Raw genomic sequence first — 11,378 nt, forward strand, 5'->3', positions numbered from 1 at the left:
AAAATCATCAACAACCGTTGCCATAGAGACCCACCTAACCCATTATTTTTAAAAGACAATTAGTCCTCCTCTCCTCTCTGGCCATTTTCATTCAAATGTGTGTTATAATGTAAACATCTGCTTGCTTTTTTCTTTTATGTGATGAAATATATACAGTATATATATATATATAAAACCTACACTGCTCACATCAATTTTTAATGAAGAAAATGCCGCGTTCTCAAAGGATGTTTTTCTGCTTTCACCTACATTTGGTGGTTATTAGAAAAATTTCATCATAAAATGCTGCTGTGGTTTCAGCCAACAGCATTTTGCCATTTGAGCCGCCTTGAGTGTTGAAAGCGATAGTAAAAGGTGCTTTAGTCATCGTTGGACGAGTTGGGAAGAAGAATGGGCTGAAAGAAGGACAATTGCATTTCAAATGCAATAAAAAGAAAAGAAAAGAAAAGAAGAGGTTACATCTGCTTGAACCCACTTTAGAAAAGTTAGCATCAAAAGATAAACATAATCATTTGGTCATTACAGATAATTGTGTGACAATTCAGTGGATAACGAGAGTCAGCACAACAGGCCTTTTGTTTAAACAGAACTAACTTCATGGGCAATAAAAGGCCTCGTAATCCAAGCAGAGTTCTGGTTCTCCCACTGGAGCCCCGGCTCAGGAGCAGGGTGGGGCCACCTGGTGGGAATAAGAGACAGACATCAGCCTGAGTCCCTGTCCTGACGTGTTTAGTGGACTTGAACCCTAAAAGCTGGTGTTTTGCACCTCTTTGCAGATTGGGAACAGACGGCGCAACCTTGAGGTCCAGGGAGCACAGTGCCAGATAATTATGGGATGAACTATAATCATACACGTTTAACAGGCAGGCGGTGGAAGGATAGGATCAAAAATGTTGGTTTTCCCACATAAAGCCCTTTGATTTATAATCATTAAACTAGACAAATGTCAAAACACAAGAGCAGCATGAGGAAGCATCGACTCTTCCTGCAGTTTCACCAAATCCTGCAGGCGACACGTGCACAGAAAACTGACTGGAATTTTCTATGTGTTGTAATTTCACAGTAAAAACAGCTCAAGTAACAATATAATATATATAAATATGAGTGAAACTGCCCTTCTCTTTGATCTACCTCCTTTTACAGAGACACTTTTACACATCCTCGTAATTCTCTCTTTGTGAGGACTTTAATAGGCATAATACATTATTCAGCTCCTAACCCTAACGCCCTACCCCCCCCCCCCCCACTAGGCCCCTGACCTAAACCCAATTCTAACTTCATCCTTAAACCATGAACTTAACCCTCAAACAGTCCTTTGAAGTTGTGACGACCAGCCTCACATGTCCTCACTTTTGCAGTATTTAGGTACTTAGGTACTAAATACACACCCACACACACACCCACACACACACACACACACACCCACACACACGCTCATGGGTACACTCGGATAACAGAGGATCCGTTGTATGAAAGGAACAAATGTGTTCCATCTTTTCCTTATGTTGATCCTGCTCAACAGGCCTCCTGACAGGAAACGGTCCTCGGAGGGATGCTTTTAAACACCATCAGTGCTTTTGCTCTTTCTTCCTCTCTCAGACCGACACCGCTCAGTTTATCACGGGTTTTCCCAGGAACGGCCTCAGAACCTGAGCAACAGACGTGCTGGAGAGGGACAGGAAACGAGAGCGTAGATTATTTGAAAGCTTTCTTTACATTTAAATATTAGCTGCTCCTCATGCCGCCATTGAAACGCTCTTTACATTTTATTTACATGTTTAAAGGACTGGGGGCTGGAGGGAAGGAGAACCATCCATCAGCTCCTAATCACCCACAAACAAGGGTTCTAATCCCCCCTCCCCCGGCTCTCAGGAGCAAAAGTCCAGTTGCCTCTTATATTTCATTACTTCTCTTGATTTACAGCCGCTGCAGAACTATGTGGGTTTAACGGAGGCTTAAACTCCGTGATCCGACCTCGGCTTCTCAGCACACATAAAGATGACTCTGACATCTGTGTCCTTTGGGTGGGATTTTCCCCGCATGGATTTGCTGCTAACTTAATTATCGCAGATGGATCGATCCGTGCAAAGCTGACGGGAAAATTGGGACATTGGCCCCAAGTGTGATGACATACGAGGCCGAGGCCGCCGTCCAGGGTTCCTTCTGCAGTTGGTTGTCACCAAGTCCAGATTTAAACCCGACTCTTCCCAACAGAAATGCTCTTCTCATGCCCAGTCCCTTTTGTCCCGATCTGTTTCTCATCCACCTCTGTCCTTTCACACCTCTGCTTCATAACTGCTTCAGCTCCTCATCCAGCCGGTCAAGATCCTCTTCAGGAAAACGAAAAGCGTTCTGAACGGAGACGGTTCTGCACCCGAGTTCCATGGAACCCACCAAGTTCCCCGCTCATCGTTTTCCTGCCTTTTTATAGTTTTAAAGGATTTATTTGAAATCGGGGCCTCTGCTACCACGTAGCTCGTTTCCCTTCTGTTTAGTGACCCTCATATCTCCATATCACTCATATCTCAGTAACGTTCCTACACCTAAAACGGGTTTTCCTAAGCAAACACGTTCATCTGCATTCATTTATGTTCCCAGTAAAGATACGACTGGTTCCGTAACATCAGCTGCTCCTCATCAACGCCCACTCTGGGCTGCATTTTAATCCCTTCATTTCGACTCTTAAAGGGGATTTTATCGTGGTTCAAGGAGATGAAAGTGTTGTTCTGGGAACGTCCACAACATCCACGAAGAGCGAAAGTAATTAAGTGAAAATACAATAAAATTTTAGCCAACTAAGAACCCCCCCCCGCCCGCCAGTCGCCGGTGTTTATCGCGATACAGTGCACCCACTCTGCCCGCTCGCTTCAAAGAGTCACGCCGACGGAGCCATAAAAGGTTTGCGTGTGCAAAACGATGGGTGGAGGTCGTCGGGATGCTCGCGGACTTAAAATGAAGTTTTCATCTGTTTTGTAAAAGGAACCAGCTGCTGCAGACAAACGAGCCGCAGCAGACTGACGACAGACGCGACTACGGGGGGACTTCGCCTTGCAGGCCCCCTCACATGCGGCCGCGTCCGTCCCACGCTGACAAAGTCTCGCTGACCTTGGAGAGGCCTTGTCCTGAAGGGACGCAGCTTCCTCGGACTCCACCCGTTCTCCCGTTGCTCCCCACTGGGAAATAAAGCTCAGTCACGACTGAACATTAACCTGTCTCCCAATTCCTGCACTTTAACTACCCCGGGGGTAGTAAAACCCCACATGGGACCCCCATGCATGCCCAGTGTTTTGCACGTGTGTATGTATGCAGTTGCCATAAACCCGTTGCCATGGTAACTGCGAGACACGCGGCGTAAACTCAGCCGAGAATGTGGACGCAGCTTTTCCGAGTCAAATCAAGCTGCTTCGCTTTAGCTCGGGCGCGGATGCGCTTCCTCGCAGGCCATAACGTGGATCTCCTGTTTCCAGATCCCAGAAAAAAAACCAAAGCTCAGAACTAACATATGGACCCGGAGGTCCCTCCTCCGTGTTTTTGCTCGCCATGACCGACCAAAGCGTAGCCGACCTCTTATTTTGTACTTCGCGATCGGACTCTGGAGCTCGATGTGGAACTATTATCAGTTCAAAGTTGTGTTTATGGACAGGCCGGGAAGCCAGCGGTGATTACTGATAGGATTTATACGTCCGCCCCAACCAACCCAATAAAAACAAGCCATCACATTTGGATACGTTCTGCAACAGCAGGAGATGAAGCAGTTGCTGGCAGTCACTCTTTTGGCCATCGTTCCACAGCAGATGCTGCCGCTGCAAGCAGAGATTTTGGTTTATCAAAACCAAACCACCACTGATTGGATCTAACCCGAACCCCCAACTTTAAGAATAGCAGGCCTGACAAAGATGCCAGGAAGAACTTCTTTTTCCTGACCTCACAAATGTTGTCCGGCTTGATGCCTTTGTGGACAAACTCTCGGAACTCAAAGTTAGCGCTGCTCGCTTCACATCACATAAGCTAACACACATCGTGGTCACGTGACCGCTATCAAGGGAGGAATAAACGGAGAAACGGCCTGAGCGGCAAACAAACTACAGAGATAATCTGAAGCAAGCGAAGGGAATTATGGGATTAGGGAATGAATGTCTGATCTGCTAAATAGCCAAGCATGGCCCTCATGGGCAAGGGGAGGAAAGCAATTCAGTTTAGTTAGAACTCGTGTGTGTGTGAGAAGAGCTGATGATGAATCAGATGCCTATTAAGACGTGTTTGAACCATTGCAGAAAAGCATTGGGACTAAATAAGTGCCTGGAAGAGGACCTTGAGGATGCTGTTGAACTGTGTTCCACTTGATGCCCAGATGCCAGGTGGCATCAGGAGTGGCTCTTGGAAGCGCCAACTGGATCCACGGTGCCGCTCATAAAGGGGTCTGGCCTCCAGCCATTCAGCAGCTCCTGGAGTCTCCGCATGCCCAGACGATTGTGGAAGCTCATCGCGGATCGGCAAACAGCCGGAACATTTTACGCTAACGCCCACGAACGCTCTCTGTCTCTCCCAGCGTCGGAAATGTCTGGCGGTCGTTTTGAAGCGGGCTGAGCGATCAGCTGATGGGGACGCAGCTCCCACCTCCTCGAGTGCTGCTCCGGTCCTCTTCATGTCAGGTCATGTTGGAACGCTCATCAGTGGAGTATTAATCGTTAGCAGCGTGGAGGCCCGATGGAAGCGCTGCTGTCATGTGGACACAACACTGACCCATTGTTGCAACATCTGAAGGGAGACATTTGGTGCCGGTTCTGCCTCCAGATGTTTCCTCCTGCAAGGATCTGGCAGTCGCTGTTTTCATTTATCTGATAGGTTTCTGTCCAAATTATATGATTTCATTCTGCAGCAAACACTGTTTTATTAACTTCATTTAGAATTTATTTCCCCTCGACTGCAGGGTGACCTCCCCCCTCCCCCCTCCCCCAGGTTCAACCCCCGCCCTGGTGGTTCCACAATGCAGGTTGAGCTCGGTCCACGGAGCTGCTCCACGGCCTTCCTCTGTAACATCTATTGTCAACTGGGGGATTTATTGAAGTTAGGCGGACACAGTTTAGACCGGAGACTCTGCCCAGCATTGGGGTTCAGAGGTCAGGTCAGATACGCCACGTGGACAGGTCTGATAAACCCGATGGGATTCAATAATAAGTCAATGGGTGAAATCTAAATTTGTGGTGTTTGAAATCCGGGAACAATTTGCTGATCATCCTGAGAAGAGGTGCTTCAGTGATCCTCTATTGTAGCAGCGGCTGCTAATAACGTGCACATAATTGACATTAGCTCTACACATGAGGGGGAAAAAGACGAGCGAGAGGGAGAGAACAACAGCAATGAAGCGAATGTTTGAGATGAACGTCTCCGTCGAACCTGTTTGGTCAAGGAATGATGTGGTTTAGGAGCTCTGACGTGTAAACTGAGCTTATGCTGCCAAAAAAATCCAAAATTCTCCATCAGGATCAACTTTACAAGCTTTTGTTCGCTCTTCCAGCAAAGCTGCTCTGAACGGCTAATAAATGGAGCGTGTTTTAAAGACCTTTTGCAGTTCTTTGGTTTTCTCGTTAACTGTTGTTGAGAGATTTATTTTGAGGCAGCGATGTTCAGACTTTTGTGTCATCTCTACGGTCTGTGCAGACAGCTGGGTCAACGCGACAGTGGCCTGTTTCCCCGGTTACGAAGCTCCGGAGGTTCACATTCAAGCCGACTAATCCCATTCAAGGGACACAAACTGGAGGTTTTTTGTTCGAGTTTCCACTTTCAGCAGAGCTTCTGTTGGTTCTGTTAGTGTGAAGCACAAGAAGAAGAACCATTGGACACAACAGTCCCCATTAGCCCACGTGAGCCCCCGCTTTGGCCCGCATTAGCCCTCTTGGTCATGGTTCATGAAGACGCGTCACTTCCTGATCTGCTTGCTCCCTTTTCCCCTGAGTGGGCCCCTCCCTCCAGGACTGACCTGTGTGCTCTTCACTGCTGTGTCAACGCTGCTCCCCGAGTCTGCGTGCGATTCTCGCTTTGCTAACGCTCGCCGTCACTTCAATCTAGCACAGTTCGTTCCGCTTCTGGGTGTGTTTGTACTTTATTTGTACTTCAACCACAGTTTGCTTCAATTCCACCCCCAATAATCAACGTGTCTCTGTTGCCCCACGAGCTGAACCAGGCGTTCATAACGCCATCATGTCATCCCCAAACCGGGTAGCGCTTGAAAACGTCCCTCAGTCTCTTTTAGAGACGTGACTATATTAGATCTTTATAATAAAGCGTGATGATTAAACCACCACCAAGATCTCCACCCGGGCCCGCGCCCTGGGCTTCCGTGCGCACCGCACCTGGGGGTCCCTCCGGATGAGCTGGGAGAGGGAAGTCTGGGCTTCTCTTCTTAGGCTGCTGCCCCCGCGACCCGACCCCGGATCAGCGGTAGAGGATGGATGAATGGATTAAACCACAATTCACAAACATTAAACTCCTGTTTGGACAGTTGTGTTGAGGTTTTTCCGGAGGACTGAGAGTGAGAAAGCAGTTTCATTGAATGCATCCAGCTGTTCTTCATCGGTGTCTTCTTCAGTGTGGTGATTTACGGACACTGAAGTGTTACTGTGCTGGCCGAGTCAGTCAGGAGGCGTCAGGCTGCAGCCGGCCGTGCACAGTACTCTTTTATTGGGGATGGGGGGGGGGGGTACTTACATGCTCATCGCGATCAGCTAGTTTCAGTATCGTTGCACATCTGTTGACAAACTGCTTTTCTGAGCTCTGTGAGAATGTCCTGCGCTATGAGGTCATCCTGCAGGGATCCAGCTGGGCCTGGGAATAAAGAGCTTTTCAGTATGTAAAACATAGGAAGGCAGCTCCGATATCCTGTCACATGTCCTGTCTCTTCCATGTTCGTCCGGTATTTACAGCTATTATTTACTCTTTATATTTACTTTTGCAGAATTTCCTCAGCAAGAAATGAAATATAATATTCATAGTTCCATCTTTTTTCAGCCGGGAAAACGGAGCTAAAGGTGAACTTTGGTAGTTCTCCATTTTCCCCATCATCTGGATTCTCTCTTTTCATATTTAATTGGCCAAAAATATGAATGCAAAATCAAAGGAGGATGTTGAGGAGCATCATCGGTTCCTGCGATCGGAATTCAGACACCACAACACCAGATATAACAGACAGATGGTGGACTGTCCCTGGCACCCCCCCTCCCCAACACCTCCGGGAATGATCCCATTTTTATTTGACCTTGAAAAGTCCTTGAACTACGCCTGCCTGAAAGTAAAATATCCCCTTTGTTATTGAATGCTCATTTCAGCTTCCTTCCTTAAATGGAAAATAGCCTGTTTCTGCAGCAAACCTCAGCAAACAGCAATTACAGCAGAGGGGGGGCTCTGCAGTTTACAGCATATTAAGCAAACACCCGGAGAAAAGCTCTCCGAGGCGCCACGAACAAACAGCTCACCCGAGCTGCCCCGTGAAACCTGCAACGGATTAACTCGCGCACACAGACACGTGCGTTATTTTCTGTGATCTCACTGACAGAATGGCAAAAATGTCTGGCTGCGCCAACGACGGACTTTAGACCTAATCCCTCTTCAGAAGGTGGCCTAAAGTTGAGCGGAAAACCGGTGTTTCGGTCTCTGCACATCTATGTTTGCACACATGTTGGACACATGCAACCGGCGCAGATGCAGCTGCGCTCGCGCTTAAACCCGCAGAGCCGACACGTTGCTGCTTCATTGACAATCCAAATAAAACCTCCAGCCACCAGGGGAAGGTTGGAAACGTGTCCAGACACGGACCGACCCGGGAACTAGCGCACGTCTTCCGAAGTGGAAGCGCTTTCTGATGAAATGAGCGTCCCCCAGAAGAAGAAAAGGGGCCGCCGACTGCAGTCCTGAGTAAATGAGCAACAGCTTTGAACGTGTGTGTGACACGTTCACATTAAAAGCCAAATGCTAGCCTGGGGAGGGGACTTAATCACGATAATTGGGAGCAAACTTCAAAACAAATGCGAGCGGGTTCAAAAAGAGGCCCTCCCCTGTTTCCTCTGCAAGCGTAACGACTCCATCGCCGGCTCCCCGGGCACCGTGTGACATTCATGCCAGTCAGACGGCTCTGACGTCCAGCTTTCAGCCCTCTCCGTCCATTTCTACCACTATTATTTGCTTTCTTTTACTGTTTATTTCCAAATAAACACTTTCACACCAGAGGCTCAAAATGGTTCAAAAGGAAAAAAATAGTAGAAAGTTGGTGCCGAGCTCTCACACCCGCTTCTCGACCAGACCAGGGCTGGTTCGGAGCCTAATCTCGAAGCAGGTCTTCCCTTTTGGACCGCCCAAGAACTGGCTCTCAGCCTGGAAAGCTGGTTCCACAGCGGCTCCACCGCTGCTGCTGGTCTAGAACCAAGAACCACTTACATCAGGGGCTGGGGGAGGGATTATCGTGGCCAATAAAACCAACCAAATTAATATATTAAATTTGTTTAATTGCAATATGATGGTTGTGTGGCCAACGCTAGGTGGCTAGCATGTTAGCTTTCAACAAAGGCTAACAATAATTACCTTTCTCCTTAAACGCAACCACAGTATTGAATGTAAGAGCAGCGTCACATCGGAACGGTCTTGTTCCGTTGACAACACCTGCAAACCGCCATTGTTGTTGTCTTGTGCCTGAAGTGGTCCCAGTGTGAGGAAGTGAAGCTGTAGAGGACGATGTAATGACCCGTAAAGCTGGTGGGCAAGGTAATGGCACTAGCAGCAGCCCAGAACCAGCACCGGGAAGGGGGCAGCGGTGGACCTGTGCACCTAAAACTGTCTATTTTTCTCCCTCGACATGGCAACAAAAACATCATCTGTGCCTCAGTTTATGCTGCTCCATTTTGAAAAGCCATTTCGTTCAGGTGGGCTGTGCTGCCGGTGACGCTCCCTGCCTGGATGCCTTTTTCTGGGCCCACCCAGGGGAGTCATTTCACACCGTTGAGAAGCTCCTGCTCACATTTTTCAGACAGGAGCACCAGGAACTAAGGGGAGCATCTGATTTCCCATGTGAACGCCCGACGACAGGTCTGATTTGGAGAAGTTTCATAGATTATGGAGCTCTGGAGTTTTCTGAAAATAGATTCGCGAGATGAAAAGAACTCTCCCGGGGCTGAAAGCAGAGAGGAGGAACATCTGGCAGAGCAGCTCAAAAGTGAACCCGAACAACGGGGACCTGCCTTTTGTTTTTGCTCTTGTCAGTTGGACTGGGAACGGTGGGCGCAGATGACAGAATACAAGCGTCTGGCACGGGGACAACCCAGCCAATCTTTCATGTTGCTATCCTTTTTTGGGCTGCAGCCACATCTGCGGGTGTCCTCTTATTTGACGAGAGGTCAGCGGGAGCTTCTGTCCCTCCTACAGGACAAAAGACACAGTCCCTCAGCTGGGATGGAAGCTAGTATGAGATACCAGGTTAAAACATGATGTAACAAGCATTTCTAACCACTGTCAGACCGACAGGAACCAAAAATGCACGGCTATTACAAACGTTTTACCCCCCCCCCCCCCCCCACCATCCCCAAGCAGAAACACCCCATCTGTACCCATGTTCCGTGGGTCAACCCATGGCGTTCTCCCTCGCTCGGGGTCAAAGGTCAAGAACAAACATTTGGAGCACACATGTGAGTCAGACGTGACACGCATGTAATCATCCTGATGGAGGGGGGGGGGGGGGTAGGCTAAAAAAAGGCGGACGCCTTTTGTAGCACAGGCGTGAGAGAAATTCAGGGATGCTGGGAGACGCAGGAAGTTCTGTGGGGGACGATTTAAGGACGAGGTGTCAGCGTGACGACAGCTGTTCGCTCCTCTTTTTGTCAGCTCTGGTCGGTGCACGAGCGGCCGCCGCGGCGCCGCGGCACGGGGAGATGGAGGCATTCTCTGTGCCACCTCTCAGCAGGGGGGCGGGCCCCTCTGAGCGCGTGCGAATATGTTCCTTTCATTCCTCCGCCGGCCCCGCGTGCCCTCGCTGCGTGCGCCGACATTGGGAATAAGCTTAAATGAATCCGTTCTGGCCTGACGACTTCTCCCTTTCACCTGCGCACGCTCGGGCCTGTTCCGGTTCTGCCTTATTGAGCGATGATTGGCTGCTCACGTTGACCTCAGCCCATCATCAATCACTGCCGCCTCCAGGTACCGCCGCCTTTTCTTTTCTGTCGCTCCCTCTCTCCTTATTAGTCTCTCAAGGGCCACTGCCATGATGGATATCACTGTGGGGATGTTCTTCGTCTCTTCGGGGGCTGGTAATGGGATGGGACCACCTTCACATTCAGGTATTGAGACAAAATCTAACATAAAAAATGTGCTGGGAGCAACGCGGCAGAGGGCCCGAGCAACAGAGCGTTTAGCGGCCGCGCGTGTTGTGATACATCAGGGAACGATGACCTCTGCGAAGAAGGATGTCTTCCAGCATCTGCTGTGAAGAAAATGCTTTTCTGCTCTAAAGTCCGAAGCATCGGGGTGTTTTATTGCTCACTAGAATATAGCGAAAGGCTGCGGAGGGGAGGTGCATTCATTAGGTCCAGCCAAGAAGAAGCGTTCAACATGCGCCTCAACTGCCCTCCTGTGGATAATAAATTGTTCAGACAGCAGGTGGAGCTGTCTGAGCAGGTAAGAGACCCCAACCAACCCCCCCCCCCCCCCCCCAACAAACAGAGCGCCTCATTCTTAGTATCAGTCTCAATTAAAGTTGCGGGGTTAATAAGAGAAGAGCGTCACCGGATGAGCTATTTCATCCTTAAAATGTCCATTTTAGTCGTGTTCTCCACAGATCCCACAACTAAACGGATCCGTTACGCCTTTAAAACAAATTTTATCAGAAGGCTCTGGTGCATTTCCCCTCTCGGGACGGCAGGGGGCGCCATCACACATATGCTCAGCGCCTAACGTCCACATGTTGATGTTGAGACTAATGAAGAAAAGCTCAAGACATTTGCTTGTGATTAGAATAGTAGCAGCCACACATCAACTCTGAACATGAGGGTGTTGGATGGATGCAAATGGAGCGGCCCGTCGTGTTCTGGAGAACACAGTGGGATCTTACACGGGGGGTCTCATTACAAACACGCCTGTTGTAATCCAGCTGCAACGATGGCGGAGTGTGACGGCACACACTGAATATGCATCATCAGAGTGTGTTTGTATCAAAGATGTCCTCCGTCTGGTTCTGGTTTTTAGAAAATGCAGCCAGATAGTGATGAAGAGTAACGCCACTTCCTGTTTGAAGACACCTTAATCCCTCCCGTCACAGTTCCCAGGGAATTGTTACTTGAGTTTTTTCCCCCCTTTTTGATTAAAAGGGAAATGAGGGTGTGTGTTCTGTTTGGGTTGAT

At 49.0% G+C, this 11,378-nt stretch overlaps 1 long non-coding RNA gene across 1 annotated transcript; it reads right to left on the minus strand.

Moving 5' to 3' along the window:
- Positions 1-352: 352 nt before the first annotated feature.
- Positions 353-904, minus strand: LOC115247719 (uncharacterized). Its single transcript, XR_003886822.1, has 3 exons — positions 767-904; positions 595-679; positions 353-395 (listed from the first exon to the last, which is right to left on the minus strand). It is a non-coding gene; the product is annotated as an uncharacterized lncRNA (long non-coding RNA).
- Positions 905-11,378: the final 10,474 nt, after the last annotated feature.

This window comes from Takifugu rubripes, chromosome 21 (assembly GCF_901000725.2).
Source record: "Takifugu rubripes chromosome 21, fTakRub1.2, whole genome shotgun sequence".
NCBI lineage: Eukaryota > Metazoa > Chordata > Actinopteri > Tetraodontiformes > Tetraodontidae > Takifugu > Takifugu rubripes.